The sequence below is a fragment of the Lepisosteus oculatus genome, chromosome 3 (genome assembly GCF_040954835.1).
Source record: "Lepisosteus oculatus isolate fLepOcu1 chromosome 3, fLepOcu1.hap2, whole genome shotgun sequence".
In the NCBI taxonomy this organism is placed as follows: Eukaryota; Metazoa; Chordata; class Actinopteri; order Semionotiformes; family Lepisosteidae; genus Lepisosteus; species Lepisosteus oculatus.
The window spans coordinates 57,985,618-58,002,427 of NC_090698.1; the positions used below are offsets into that span (position 1 = coordinate 57,985,618).

The 16,810-nt window shown below is 37.1% G+C and overlaps 1 protein-coding gene across 7 annotated transcripts in view; it reads right to left on the reverse strand.

Moving 5' to 3' along the window:
* The window catches only part of apba1a (amyloid beta (A4) precursor protein-binding, family A, member 1a), a 99,798-nt gene that overhangs the window by 53,513 nt on the left and 29,475 nt on the right, over positions 1–16,810 (reverse strand). For 5 of the 7 annotated variants that reach the window (XM_015367110.2, XM_015367065.2, XM_015367069.2 and 2 more), the window contains one exon: positions 3,454–3,562. The exons of 1 other annotated variant lie outside the window; for it this stretch is intronic. The gene's annotated coding sequence lies outside the window, so the exon portion shown is untranslated. Of the gene's footprint in view, positions 1–3,453; positions 3,563–8,633; positions 8,703–16,810 lie in introns of all 7 variants that reach the window. One more of the 7 variants, XM_069187301.1, reaches the window with a different exon arrangement.

The following is a 16,810-nucleotide window of genomic DNA, read 5'->3' on the forward strand; positions in this document are numbered from 1 at the left end:
TAAAACTTACTTCAGAAAAAATACCTACAACAGGATCCTTTTCATAACCTGACATCACTAATCACATTCAATGTAGAACTTAAATCAGACCATTTAACCCCCATAGAATTGTGAGTGGTTTGCAGGCAAAAAAACAGTATTCAGTACAGTGATTCATTATGTGAATTATTCACAAGATACTAAGTCCAGATAAATAGGCTAAGCTTTGGACATTCTCTCTGATCTGGCAAATTAATTGTCAGCGTTGAGATAAAACAATTGCCGGGGAATCGGCACAAGCAGATTAATCTCTCAAAGCCAATGAAGTGTAAACTAATATAATAGGAACAAATAGATACAGCCACTCTGCACTGCGAATTTGGAAGTATACTGTATATCAGGGAGTCAGGTGTTGAGAAGTACAAAACTGAGAGACAGGTCTGCAATTGCAAGCTTGATTATCTAAAGTTCTGCAAGTAGAAACTCCTACACAGTGGCGTTTTAGTAATTACAGAAACAGGACATTCTGATTTTAAGATACTGTAATACTTTAAATTGCTCTGAGCCTGTTTAGAACATACAGTATAATTGTGGTACCCATTGTTCACAGGTTCAACACACAGTACTGGATGAAATCTGTTTGTGTTTCTTACCTACAGTAATACCATAGTGAAAAAATCTAGAAGGAAAATACAAGATTTATTATTTTTCCTGTAATGTTTATCCATGAATTGGATATGCTGGGTGCATAGCTGGTGGGAGTTTAAATGCCAAGTTTCTCCCACACCACTGGGCTGCTCAGACAAACAATATATTTTTTAAAAACCAAGCAATCATATCCTCAGTGGAAGTACTTGTCAAAAAGAATCCTTACAAAAATATTTTTCCATGTGGTGATGTATGTGAAAACAGTCCTTGCTCCTTATTTGACAGATTAAGTTAAGACAGTAGTAGGTTAGTGGTTGCCATAACAGGAAAAATTCTGATAATTTAAAAAGCCTTTTAACTCCTTCAGCAAAAGTACAGTCAGAAATAGTATTGGAAAGCTCAATTGCCATATCAGCTGTGTACTGTATGTTTCTGTTTTATAGTATGTAACTGGCAGCTCTCACAACATTTTGTTTGCACTACTTGTAGGGTCAGAGTTTTAATTTCTGCTTAATTATATCTTAGAAGACAATCAGCCCTGAACCTGGGAGTTAGATGACAGTCAATAGGTGAAAGAATACCTAGAGCACGTGCCACTGAAATTGACAGAAAGGGAAGGAGAAACAAAAAGACATTTATGTGGATTTATGACTGTAATCTGTAGTTTATATCTTTCATTCATTTCCACGTGTCCCCAGTTTGAATGCCACCTACAAACATATTTACACATACATATATCATACAAATCAGCATCTCTTGCTGTGATATTAACACATTCCAACATACCCAAGTGGAATGAAAGTCTGGAATAGCCCAAGTGAAACTCAGAAGCAGATGGTCCTGACAGTGGGTTGCAAATTGTCTGCACTACACACAAGCTGATGGATACAGCCATCTGCGCACTCCCTGAATTAAACTTGGGCAGATAACCTCATATCTGGCAGTGCAATGAGATGATAGCTCCTAAGGCCAATAATTTATCTGGCCATTAATTTATTGGCTAAGGCCTTTCTACTGAATCCCCTAGAAATGTATCAGCAAATGTGCTTGCCAGCACAGGAGCATACATACTGCATGGTACCTGCAGGGAAAGCAGACAGTATTGAGTGCTTTGCGCCTGGGAGCTACTGCGCATTATATAACATTAAGTTACCTGACAGAGCAAAGTGGGCACTGCATGTTTACTCTCAATTTACAAAGCTTGTATACCTACGTTAACATCCTATCAGTCCAATGTCTTAAATATAAATTTAAAAGATCGCAAACCAATCAGTTACAATAAAAAACTGAGCCAAACCAAGAAATATTATGATTTTAAATAAATATTATTTATTCATCAACTATTAGTAAATGTTTTTTCAGAGTTATTAAAATCAGCTTATAACAACACAATTCAAAATTGGAAAGTATAAACAAATTAACCTGACAATTTTTGAACTATTTGAATGGAAACATTATTAAAAAGAGACTTCTTGTTTTCATTAAAATTCAATACACTGAACTGAAACTGCAGTGGCAAGAACTGTAGTTCATGATTACTTCACAGCAAACAGAAACATTTTCCTTATCACACTCATCTTAAATTAAAATGATAACATATTTATAGTCTTTACCACATTATTTTCAAAACTGAGTCTTTTTCAGGGGAAATAAAAGCTTTATGTGAGACAGCACAAGCAATTAAAAATATAAGCAAATGACATGTGACCAGTATCTCCCTTTTCTCTCCGTAGTACTGGGTCTGTTAGTTATTACTAAACACCCACAAACTATGAGGGTGAAAAAAATTAAAATACTGTACAGTTTCTCTCCTCTCTGGAGGACACCTAGCAGACAACTGCAAATGAGACTAGGTGTCCAAAGATGCAAAGTCCAGATTACCTTAAAAATATTTAAAGAAGTCTCTAACAAGTATAATGTTCAGGTAATGACCTATGTACAGTACAGTAGGAAGTAAAGGAACAAGTTATAGGTTTATTCCATGCCGAAAAAAGAAGAAAGAAAACACAACGTTTCGGCAGTGGAGCCTTCTTCAGGTGTGTCATGTAGGAAATATTTCAAATTACTATTCAGAGCTTCCTGCAGAAAACGTGAAGCTTAAAAGCTCTCTTGTGAACTGCAAGAAACACATGTAAGATCGAAAATCTAGGAGTACAAATGGATTTAAAGATGAAAGTAAGAAATAAACAGCGGTTGTCTGAGGTGAGCTGTAAGGAGATTAAAATGCTGTTTTGATCAGAGAAGCAATTAGAATGTTAAGAAATAGTCAGCAGATGTGGAAAAAAAGGCTGACTACAGTTTCTATGTCTAAATGAGCTGGCTGAGACTGACAGTGCCAGACATTTTGGTAGTGTGAGCAAGTGTACCAAAAGGCTTAGAAGTTAAGACCCATTTGAACTGCTTTCCTTTAAGAAAACTGTAGGTATTCTCTGGATTTTTAAACTTACTTGTAGGCGGAACTGGTTTGGAAGACCAACAATACCATGCCAAAATAATCTTGGAGTTTTCTCCTGTTTCCCTGATCTCCAGGATTCACAGGTGCTTCCATGCATGAGTATAGACCACACACCTTGTCTCTGAAGATACATCTCTGCACTTCTCTGACATACCAAAAATCAGAATTAGCCTGTTCTTTTTTCTTTATAGAATAAATGCTCAAACATAGAGAAAGTGAACTCAGTGGAGTTATTTCAGGAAAACCTGTGATTTTCTCAGTGTAATTCACTCTCTTTGGCGCCTTATCACATAGTGCTCTGAAACGCAGTGTGAAAGTCCTTGCTGCTGCTGTGACATGATTTTCCTCCTCCCTCTCTCTGTCTCACTCACCTTTCAAGGTCATTTATTACTCTGCTAAATGTTCGGAAGCCCCTGCTCCAGCAGCAGTACAGCGTCTGGAGCTGCTCAGTAGTGGTGGCTAGATCAGGAGGCGGCCCCACTGCAGGAAGACACAGGAGAGAAAGTAGCTGTTATAGACCACGCCGACAGCAAGCAAAACTGTCAGAGAACACCTCTTGTTTTACAATCTAGATGGAGGGGAAAATAAATTCTTCATTGCACGCGATGTGTGGAAATAATCTGAATGTAAAGGTTATTTTAATCTTTTAGTCTTAGCTTAATTCCCCTTGGAGGTGAAAGGGACAGATGGTATTGTTGATGAATGAATGACTGCAGTATTTCTCTTGCAATGCTGATTGGAAATATGTGTCCAATATATTTTATATTGGGGTTCTAGACATCACCTAGTAATAGCTTATTCAAAAAACAATATAAGGGTTGGAGAAATCAGGCTGATATCAGCATAAAATCACCGCAATTAAGCACTTTTTACATATTATATCCTCACACTAAGTGATAATGATTGCAAATATGTAATATTCTAAACTTTCCACAATCCTTTTCAAGTCTAGCAATCTAGCACCTGCATTTTTCAAGAAATGCTACACAGTAAGAAGGTAACTCTCAGTCTATTTCAAGGTCTACTTTACTGAAAAGTATTTCCCAGCTAAGAGAGAGGACAGTGTAACAAATGCTTTGTTATGCAGATTCATATGACGAAAAACTGGGTTAAATATGGTCTCTATGACAGTTCTGTATGCCATTTCTAAGTATTGCTTGTACCTGTGACCCATGCACTCTACAGACTTACTGTAGCTCCGCAAAGTATATACACATATACACATGCTGTTAAACCTACATGTATGTATATTCAGTGGAGATCAGATCATGGAGATTCTATTTATACCTTGAAAAGCTTCAACTTTTCTCAGCAAAATGTTTTAAACCAAGCTGATATGATGCAACGTTCATTTTCATGTAACAGATGCTCCAGTGTCCCACCTCACACTCAACATGCCTTGTTTTGGTTGTGTTTTGATGCAATGATTGACAGTTTACAGCATACATCTGGAAATATCTGGTGCTCAGAGTCTAACCTAGATCTACAGAAACACGAGAGATTGCATTCAAGGAGATCAGATGGCTTCTGCACATTTCCTGCCAGTGGGATATGTTTTCAATTAAGTACTCGGTAGTAATCAAAATATACAATACTGTATATCAAAAACAAAAATGTTGTGAGCAATCCTGCTATTTGGCAATATTCTGTCTAGGTAACACATCTCCATAACCTTAAATTGACAATTAATTTCTGCAAACTAATATTATAGTCAGAAGCCCAGAAAATAACGATTTTAAATATGCAATGATTTTAAGATTTACAGTGCAGTGCCTGATTAAGACACATCAAATTAGAATTTATTTTACCTTTATTTTCACATTTTAACACATCTTCCAATTAAAATACAAAAATAAAAATAAAATAAATAAAATATGCTTAATCATTCTGGAAATTAATTATAAATGAAAACCTAGACAAATGGATTGCATACAGTATGTGTACAAACCCCTAAATACTTGCGTCTTGATATCAGGCTGTTAAGGCCACAAAATGTGTTACTTTGGAAAGGGTTTGAAGACCTTTAAAGATTGCAAGGTTTCCTTTAATATCACAAAACAAGGAATCAATGAAGAATCACACATTATAAAGGCCCCATTATATGAGATCTCACATTTTGAAAACGCTGCACATAAATCAACTGCATCACAATATCTGATATCAGCCTGGAGTCATCCAACCATCCATTTTCTAAACGCTGCATCCAATCCAGGTCACAGGTGCGCCGCAGCCTAGACCAGCAAGCATCTTAAGACACTGTGACATTTAATTTGGAAAGGAAAACAGAAGCTGCCTTTCTAATGACAGTGAAGCAAGTGCTGTAGCTACTATCTGCCAGATAATAATAACAAAATTGTTGTTAAAAATGTAATCCAGTTATAGTAGATGTGAGGTGAGCAAACTGAAGTCTGTAATCTCCAGGGACCTCTCTTAAATTAAAACCCTTACTTCAGACAATCAATACAGCAGTTATAACGTCTGTAAGAACTCGGTGCCCTGAGTTTTGTTGCATCCACCTGTCTCACAATTAGGAGATCTGTCAGCCAGCCACCTACTCTAAAATAACAAGAGTTTGTATCAGGACCATTGTAACCTGTTGCCCTTTGGTTAGTATGTAGTCTTTATGAAGTCTGAGGAAGTACAAAACAGTAATGTCACTGGATTCCAAGGCTGTGCCAATCTTTTTATTTCCCAGTAGAAAGTTTTTTCAGCGCTTTTAATGAACTGAAACTGAGATGCAGTTAATGATATGGGCAAAGCCGTCTCTGCAATGCTGTTTTAAGATAGGAGATAAATCTGTTTGAGACAAACCTGCAAATGGTGTCACACTGGCTACTTCAGTGAGGGTGTCACAGGCCAAAAGGCACTGGAAAAAAAAGGCAATCTGACAAAGGCAATCGCACGCGAGCACTTCAGTGCAAAAGTGTTTATTTTAGCGGTTTCCTTCCACAAATCCAGGCCCAATATACTGTATCATAAACCAGACAAATTTAATAAAGTAAAAAAGAATTGCAAACAGTAATACATAATGCAGTGCCCATTCATAACAAGGGTGATGAAACTGAACCAAGAAATTATAGACTAGTAGGTCTACTCCAGTACTTCTTATGAAAATAATTATAATAAAACTAAAGGATCACCTATAAAGAAATAGAATGGGTTAACTTAGAGTTATTTGAAGACGCACCAGCCGTTATGGACATACACACAGCAAACGATAAGGTATATTCAGATTTTCAGAAGACATTTGATACAGTTCCCCTCAAACTGGAAGAAAACAGCCATTCGAAATAATGCATGTGTTTGGATGGAAAACTGCCAAAAACATAGAAAATTAATGTACAGACAGAGAGCGCTGATAAGGGTAAATGCTCACACTGGGGTGATTTAATATTGGAGTACAGGGTAAGTATTAAATGCACTGCTTTCCTAATTTATATTATAGTGAGTAATCTAATGATTACTAACTACAGATGCTACAAAAATCGTTGGATAAGTAAACACTGCAGAAACTGTAAAGCAAATTAAAAAAGAATTAAGTGGAATTTAAGACTGGGTTAACATTTGGCAGAGGAGCTTCAATGTAGGTAGCGCTTAAGAGTGTTACATGCAGGTGGCAAAAATACAAACTATGGAAGATCACACAGAAACAAGGAAAAAGTTTAAAGAATCCATCTATGTAAAACACAAGGTTTAGTGCAACATACTGTATATTATCTAGACAGTGTAGGAAAGCAATAAAAAGGCCAACAAAATGTTAGGATACAGTAGTTTTAATGGCAGAATGTAAATCAAGCAATGATATTTTAAAATTGGACAGCACACTAGTAAGACATGGTTTAGATTTAATTTTGTTCCCCATGTTATGAAAACTTTGGAATCAATCCAGAAAAGAGCAACCAGATTCCCATTCTTTATGGCATTTCTTAAAAATCAACACAAGAATTTCTGAACACAAGCTGAACACAAATCAGAAAACACAAGCAAAAAACGACTGCATGTGAAAGTAGTTTTAAAACCGGGACCAGGTGGCAACTTCATTTGCAAGGGGCTGTGAGAGTCTAAAAAAGGTTGAGCTGTTGAAGCAGATACTCTGGCTTCTGTCAAGAAACAACTGGATGAGTCTGCACAAACAACTACCGATAACCAAATAAGTGAGATGACCCGGAAGGCTTTCTCTCAACTGAAATCTTTTATATTCATATACCATTGGTCTGTCTCCTTTGTGGCACTTTAAAACTCCAGAGTATTTCTCCTAGGCAATTCAAGATATTTTAGCCTGAGCAATCTGGCAATCCGCTTCCAGTAAATTATCACAGCCACTGTCAAGGACGAGTCTCCTTTATTCTTCATGGTTTTCAAGGCTACTATACAGTAAGCAGCACAAAGCACATAGTCCTGCCTTTGGCCTTGGGTTGGAAATTAGATATGAGATTAGAATAACCTGAAAAGACTCCTGCTGAAATTATATCAAACGAAAATCACTGCTCAGAGTACAGTAGATGCTCAGTTTCCTAACTTGGACTGGTCATGGTCCACACACCATTTGCCCCTGGCTTTTTTGACTTTTAACATTGTCACAAAAGGATATGATTTTGGTTAAGTCTTTTCAGCTGGTGATAAAGAGGTTTTAAGTGAACATAATTTGATAATGAACCTTGCATCTTGATGCTTTCTTACACCTCAAAACAACCAAGAGCTCATCTGGTTTAATAACATGATAGAAAGAGAAACAGTGGCCAATCACAATGAATGGGCTACTGCACAACACGGTATTGTATAAGATGGTCATATTATGGCTTCCTATCACTCAGTACTTTTTTGTCTAATGTCAGCTTGTCAGGACAGACTGCGGCTCCCCCATGACACTGCAGTGGATAAAGTGGTTAGAAAATGAATGGACGTATTGACAATACTGTCATATACCCAGACAATTTTCTTACGGGGTTCAAGTAAATGTTAAGCATAACGTGCTTCTCACCTAGGGCTTATTTCTGTGTTCTGAATGTAAATTTCTATTCATCTAATGTTCAGAAAACATAGTGCAACATACCAAATATTATAAATCACACGCAAAAAATAAACTACAAAATCTACACCTCTCACTTTGTGCATATCTTATACTTATTTACTTTCTCCTACTATAGGAGGACTATTACAGTATACTGATGAAAAGAAAGCCATCCAGTTAACCTGTCCAAGTGCTTTATAACAAGCTTATATGTCATTTGAAGTTGTCATTTGCAGTAGATTATCACATATAAACATAGCTAAGCAACTTAAATGAAATCTTCATGGTATGGCATGACAAATTTACTGATGGGAACATCATCTTTTGCAGTAGACTAAGCCCTAAGCCAATATTCAATACAAATCTTAAATTCTACACTTACATTTCCTGTGCTCTTTAGTGCTTCATACTGTAAAGCAGTTTCATTAACAGTGCTACTTTATTATTTTCTGTATTCAATGCAGTTCACTTTCACTATGCTTCAACCTGAAGCGGTTTAATCTGAAGAACCCTGCTTTCCCAAACTTTCAATCTGCTTACCCTCTTGCCAATCTTTTTCTGTTGTCCAGCATCCTTGTCTGCTTAGTTTCTTTGTACTCCTCAAGGTGTCTGTTCAAAAAAAATGATGGCCTATTCCCCAAGTCCATATTTAAAGTAGACAACTCAACGTGTAATGAAAAATAAAGTCTTCTCGCATTCAAAATGTTCACAAAATCATTTCCACAGACAAACTAACGGTATTGTGTGAATGAAAGAGCAAGAAAGTGCCTTTTTTGCTCAAAAGCAAACAGGCATGCCAGCTGTTATTTCAAAGAAAGCCAATAAGGAAGGGCTTGGCAGGACTGTATTGACCTACAGTATGGAACCCAGGCTTGCAGTGAGAAAAATTAATTTAGATCAGTCTTAAAATGCTACATTGGTAACTCAGCCTTCAGCAGACACTAAACAGCAATGAAATGCCGAGAGGATAGCTAGGACTGAACAAGTCGGCAGGAAGATATTGTCCAGTATGATGATAATGATGCTGCTGCTGTTGAACTAGCAGTAGCAATATCAATAAAAAAGAAAATGATTATCCATATATAGAAAAAAAGGTGCTCAAATTATGTATTAAATACATTCAGTGTGGACTGGTATGCATGATATCTTTTTAGATTATTTTGGTTACTGACAGCATCTCAACACTAATGAGAAAGTTATGTGCACTGTACTGCAGGTTTCTTTATTGTAGGATAATGTAGGATTTGTACTTCATTTTTCACATAGGATTTCTGCTATTGATCCTGATAGAAAAATATACTGATGTTCCATTTGATTTTTTTTGTTTTTGAATATGTAAATATGAGAATATCCTACTGAGCCTACTTTTATCAAAATTATACAAAGTATACTTCAGATTTGATTGTAATACTTCTTAGATCAATAACTCAGATTCTGCCTAAGGCAATACCTTCTTCTATTAAAAGAGATTGTTTATCTGGTTCTCTGGGATACAACATTGTGCTGTAAATATTGGAAAACACACCATAAAAGAGAGAAAACTAGGATACTTAAAATTCAGGACAGATGCTAACTATGGCGGATGCTATAAATATCAAATAGCAGAAAAACAGAAAAGGAACATTTTTTTCTTTTCATACAAATCATCACACTGCTAAAAAAGAAGTCGTTCCACAAGCAGATAAAACAATGGGGGCAGGGTGAATTTGTGGTCTTGTCAGAGAGAGATGTACAGTACAGTACCAATGCTTAAATTGAGACTTCTTTGAGGTGGCTTTGATGATTATGTTTTCCATTCTTTTTTGTTGTATCACACGTGTTTGTATTCCTTGCAACAGTCTGAAGAAAATTCCAGATGTATATTCATTTAGTGGACTAAAATTATTATTTAGTGGTCTTCCAAAAGGTAAAAGTTCAGTGAGATGGGTTTTCAGTGATGGCACAGGGCTGCCTCAGGATCAGCTGGGCACACAGTTGTGCCAGGGGTCTGAAAGGCTCACCAGTGCTGAGGCTTACAACATTCTGTCTTTTAACTGAGTGAGGTGAACCAGGAGATAAAAGAAAAAAGTTCAAATATTTTTGATAAAAGAGCTATAAAAAATTGAGAGAATTCTTTTGGGGACTCCAAAGGAACTACTGTAGGTTATCTCAGACCATATAAGCACTGCTGGGATTTCTTCACAATGACATCCGTAACATCTGTGGACTATACCAACAGATTCAAAGTTGTTGTGGGCATTATATTGCTTTGTTTTTTTTAAATCAACAATCATGTCTTTTATTTTTGACACATTCATGTCTAGGTAAGAAGTATCACACCAGCTGACAAATTCCTCCAAAATAGGCCCATGTGTTTCTACAGACTCTGAGAGGAGAGAGACTAATACATTTTCATCAGCAAACTTGATATAATGATTTTCATAGTTGCTTCAACAATCATCATGGGACGAAAAGGAGGGGAGAAAGAACCACTAGAAGTGGTGAACCAGTAAATGCAAAAAATGCAGTCAGATGTCAAACCATTAATAGACACATTTTGTGTTCTCTTGGTCAGAAAAATAATGATCCACATGATGAGCACATAATCTAATTTGAAACATGTGATTAGTTTTTCAACCAAAATGTATGGCTGCATTCTGTTAAAGGCTCATGAAAAATCAGCAAAGAGAAGTCTAGCTGAAGACTTTTTCCACGCCAAATGTTTATGAAGAACATCTAGTAGAAAAAGTTTAGCATTGTCAACCCCCCTTCCAGTATGGTAGGCAAACTGAAGGGGGTCAACTTAACTCTACAATATGTGCCTTTTTTCCCAAGAGTCTTCATCACTAGTGGAGTCAGAGCTGTAGGCCTGAAGTCACTGAGAGCTTAAGGTCGATTTGTCTTAGGAATGGGTACAACTGTGCTTCCAAACAGCCAGAACAGTGCTTTCTAAAGAAAGCTGGAACAAGTGTCGAAAAAATCCCACTCAGTTCTTCAGCACAATACTTTAGTGTTCTGCCACATATTCCATCTGGACCTGCTGCTTTGTTGACCTGAATCTTTTTAGAATGGTTAGAAACAGTACAAGGTGATATTTGCAGTGTTTTTGCTGGAGTAACTAGCTGTTGGACATCATGGGTGTTGAGTGGACAAATTATACTTTTCAAACAAGTAAAAAACACGTATTTAACACGTCAGGTAGGCTCCATCTGCTAATTCTATCCATTAAGGATGAATTTATGGCCCTCATTGATATTTCATGTTCTGCCAGGCCCTGCAGAGATTGCCTTGTTTAAATTTCTCCTCAACTTGATTTTTATAGGTCATTCTTGCTTGCCGTATTGCATGTTTAACTTCTTTTACTTGTTTAATTTCCTAAAGTGATCCATGGTAGAATAGCCCCTTCCTTTTATTCGGAATACTCTTGAGCTCTTTGGCTTATTGGTTGGAAAGACAGTGATAGTGATGAGGAAATTCCGTTATCGACAGAGAAAGTAATACATGAAGAAATCACATCGACTTGTTCATTGAGGTCCGAGCACGGTGCAGTAAGACCATCCCAGTGAGTGCAGTCAAGGCAGCCTTTCAAGGTGTCAATACTCGGCTCCAACCATACTTTTAACTGTTTTCACAACTGCCTCTGCATGCTTGACTACTGGCTTGTAGGCGGGAGCAAGCAAGATGGTATTATGGTCAGCAGCACCAAGACCAGGTATAGAGAATGACCTATACGCACCAGGGAGAGAGCTGTAGCATCTGTCAAGGATTTGTTTATGGTGTGTCACACTGTTAACATACTGGTGATATTGTAAAGTATTTTCCAGAGAACAATGGCGAACATCACCTAAAATAAACTTAGGAGCATCAGCAGAGGCGGAATCCAATTTATAAACAACACTGATATTGTATTCAGATGCCTTATTTGCATTGGCACAAGGATGGATATACACTTTTTTTGGCAATTTCTGGAATTATTGCAACTTAGATAGTCCCTTATTTACAGTATGTACAACTCGTGCTTAATGTTTGCAAATAATGGCTATTCAAATATATATTAAATGTGCTTCTCTAGCTTGATGAGCTTTTAGAACATGCTCATGAAAAAACAGTAAATTGAAAACAACACATTACCACATCTTTAGTTTTACACTAGGACATTGTTAATGAAAAATTCAAGATGTTTCACCACCAAAGTGCTACTGTACAATCATCAACCACACAGCACCGCCATCTTGCTTCTAATGGTCCTACAGCATCCACATCTTTCAGCATCACGGGCACAAGCATTTCATAACAAGTGGAAGAGTCTGGTCTGCTTTGCTCTACCTTTTCCCTAACATTTGGATACAGTACTACAGTATGTGCCACATCTCAAGCAGAGCAGTGATAATTCTAGCTCTGATTAAACACAAAGTGTGTTGTTGGCCAAGCTAAGGGGTGGATATCTTGGGTCTGGAGGTGGTTGCTATGGTGAACACATGTAGACTGTGATAATGCAGGCAACAGAATCCACGATGGAGTGTGAAAGGGCAGTAGGTGTTGCACTTTCATGCTGTCTAAGTAGTATGCAAACATGGAACAATTTCTAAATGTTTGAACGTCACCTCTGGAAGCTTTACCAAAGAAATCAATGATAAACACTGTAATTTAGGATTCCTTATGTCATGACTCATTACAAATTTCTACCCACAGGTGTCAAACCATCTTTAGTACGTTATCTGTTCAGATATATTGAATAGGAAGTCTGTGATGCCCAATTTAATTCAGTAATGAGAAACATTTTCAAAAAACATTCCTAGGATGGGAGCGTGAGCTCACAAATGGAAAAAAAAAACATTCTTGCCTTGTAAAGAAATTAAACATGTCTAATTTTTGTCATTTTGTATTATGCTTGTATTATGTTAATGCTGATAACAGGAACAGGTTGTGCCTTCTGCATGTGAAATGTTAAGAAGGGCTAGCAAAAAAGTGTCCTTCAGGTTTAGGAAGGCTGTTGAGTTTTTGATGTGTTAAGGTTTTCAAAGTTAGACCTTCTATGATAGGTAAAAATACTTCATTTGTATATTAAGTTGGATGCACAGTGATTAGCACAGCTCATAGCTCTTGTTGAATTCCAGACTTGGGTGTCTTATATGTGGAGTCTCCAGGTTTGTCATGCCACCTTCCAAAGACATGATGGAAGGACAGATACATGCCTCTAAATTGAGTATCTCATCCTCACTGTAGTTTTGCCTTGTACCCTGTGTTTCCATACCATTAATAAGCAGTTTCCTGATATTGGATCAATGTCTATAGATTAATGTAACATTTAAGATAACTTAATTGATATTTAACTCTTCATAAACATGCATGTGTTCTTAGGAACATTAATATTTCTACAGTAAATAGTGATACTACTTTGATTAGCAACTTCCAAAACATTTTCAAATTTTATTTAATTAAAAAACACAAAACAGCAACCCTGCCTGTTATACAGCAAGTAACACAGGTAATCAATTCAATGTGAAATGGAGATTTCTTTGATTTTTGTGAAAACAAAATGGAAATTTAAAGCATTCAAGTTTATATTTGTCAAAAGTGTGTCACACTGGCAAGGCCTAAATCTTAGAACGGGATACTGTATTTTGAAATAAGTAAAAAATTTGAGCATTTCTTCTAAACCAAAAAATTGATTCTGGAAGAAGTGGTTGACTTATACCGACAAAATCTTCAGTATTTACTTCATGAATACCTGCCTGCAGAGACTATGGTGGGTGTTGGTAAGGTTTGCTTTTTCTTCCCCATGGTAACCAAAAGCTCTGCCCTGCAAACACACACCAGTCCTTAAGGAACACGACCTTAGGTCATTACACAATTTCAGTGAATGACAGAACTCCGAATCTGATCAGGTACTACTGGAGAAACAGGAGGAAGAAGGTGCACTGGAATTCAGTATATATATATACACACTGTATACGCTTCACGAGGAAACTGAGAACCAGGGGTGATGCCAATACTGTATGTCTCCCCAGGAAAGCATCTTTTTTGTCATGTATCAGACTTCTGCTTGATCATTTCAAGGCTAGAAATAAGCATCTTAGTCATATAATACATACTATGAATAAATCGTGCATCTTACAGGAGGAAGCATTTCTCATTAGGTATTGTTTTTAACTGAAAAATCATACCCCTAACCAGCCTGTATCTATGCAATTTTTTCTGTATGTGGGATGATCTGATAATTAGACTAGGTACTGTAGATGGGTAGAAACAGTCAATGTTAAAGCAAGCATTTACTACCATGTTTTTGTAATTGTCTAGAGTATTTTTTTAACGGAGCGATTAATAAGAGTGCTTGAGTGAGCAGGAAGAAGCGAGAGTCTACTAAGGCACACATTCCACCTTTTTCTGCTGCTTCACTTAAAAAAAAAAACGTGGCAGGGCAGGTCCCTCTCAGCTCCTGGCGAAACGGTGACCTCTGTGACCTGCCAGACGACTGTCATGGGGCAGAGACCTCAGGGAAGGGCCTGCCGTTCCTCCAACAGGCACCGAGCCCGAATGGCTCGGCGGGTGAGCAGGGAGCTATCGGCTGTCTCCGTGCACAGGGGCAGTCTCTGCGCAGCAAGACGTAAAATCCAAATTGGCCATTCCTACCTGCCTTGATATTTACAACAAAACAACGGATATTTATACCACAGGCTGTATATCATACTCACCACAACGCACTGGTAGATTAATAGACTAATCTGTCACAGAGAAATAGAAACTTTTCTCAGGTAGAGAATTTTAATTCCACTGTTTAATTCCACTAATTTTATTGCTGCAAATTACTGCAGGACGTCAAGCTTCTGTTTTGGATTCCTGATCTGAGTAAAAGAACCGTTAAAAGAACCATTAGATTAGAATTCCAAATTAAAATGTAGAGCAATAAGCACATTCAAAATTCATATTATCTTAAAGCTATTGCTAAAACAGCAGCTCACTTGCCTGTGGCTGTCCTCTTGATAACTTAGTGCAGACAGAAAATGATTGAATACAGAGAAAACAGGTCCTTTGATGGCCAAGAAATCAAATGACCTGGATTAATGAAAGCAGTCGCCAACACCTGAAAGGCAGGCCTTCATATTGAAGGCAATTGACAACTGAAGCTGGAGAAATAAGCAAGAATCCCTTGGGTCCATCAGCATAAAAGACACTGTACTGTACAGTATGTGGAGGGAGAGCAGGCAGTGGTGGTATACTAGAACCAAGGCTGTTATATAACAAATAAACACATTACTTTATTGATAAGACCAGGTACTGTATTTGCTTCTCAATCATAACTGGTTCTTACAAAAAAGCAGAAATTAAAACACAAATTAACAAACAAAAAAATAATTTACACCAATTCAAATACCAATGCTTGTTCCAAACTTCTAAGCTCACACAGTCTGCTTTTTTGGTTAGTGTGACAACAACAGATTCTTATGGAGCTCCACTTAGGGGACTGGGGCAAAACAAGGTGGATTTCTTTATTTTTTCCTGTTTGCTTGTAAAATAAATTTCTTTAAGTTAAAACAAAAAATAAACAACAACAGAAAAGGCACATCTTTACAGAACAGAAAACATGATTTCCATTGCTTTTCTGTCAGCTGTACAGTCAACATGTTCTCTACAGTATGTACCTTTGCACCCCCATGCTAAGAAAATTGGTCCAGTGGAATGCATTAAAAAAGGAAGTTAAAAAGTCACTAAAAGTAAATTTACTAATGAAAGACAGTGGCCACCTTATCGCTCACATAAACATCTACCAAGCTAGGAGGCTACTGGAGGCACTGGGTAAACGCAAATGAAGAAACCAGTGCTAGTGCAGAACAAGACAACTCCGAGTGGAATCTTGTTCGGAGCCTTAGCTTTCAATATTCAGCAGGCATTGTTTACATCACCAGTAATTGCTCCCTTTGGTACTCTTGGTAAAGACTGTCCTCCATGCATTCTCAAAACATTATCTGCATAATGGTTTGAGGGAAGTAGAGCTGTGTGAACAGGCAATTTTGATGCTTAACATATGTGATTAATTGCTGATAATTCTCACTTGCATTTGCAAGAGTCTCGTGGTAAGCAATTTGTCTGATGTACGGTTTTGGTTCCTTTTTTGCTCCTGTGGAAATTCCAGTGACCACAAATTACAGTAAAATTATGTTCAAAGCTGAAGGGTAGAGTTCAATAATCCTGCAAGTAACCTGTAGGATAATTTGAAGTCTTAAGAAACAAATGAATTGTAATTGGTAGAAAACAAAATCATGTTTTGGATTATTTTGATAACAGGAATATTGTGGAAAGTCACACTGAATTGAATGCAATGCAGGGATATCTTTGTCAATTTTGCCAAGCTAACTAGAAATAGCAATTACTCAAAAACACCTGTCGTTGTTTCTTCTATTTTGTTGTTCAGTTTTGTCAGAGCAAGTGGACCATCACTAAACCGCTTGTTTGACAATCGTGTTATAACAGACCATTACTTTAAAATACTGGCAGAGATACTGTATAAAAGAAGAGGAAGCCTTTTAAAAAATGCATTTTACAAAATACATAAGGGAGAAGAGGATTCGGTTAAAAGAGTGAAATGATCTGCAAACACAAGCAAATAGGATTTTCGAAGGACCAGGAGAGAGAGAAAAGAATACTACAACAGGGGGTGGTAAAGTGTTTCAGAGATAAAAGTGGTAAAATTCTAAATGATAAAAGGGAAAGACCTGATGTATTAAATGAATATTTCA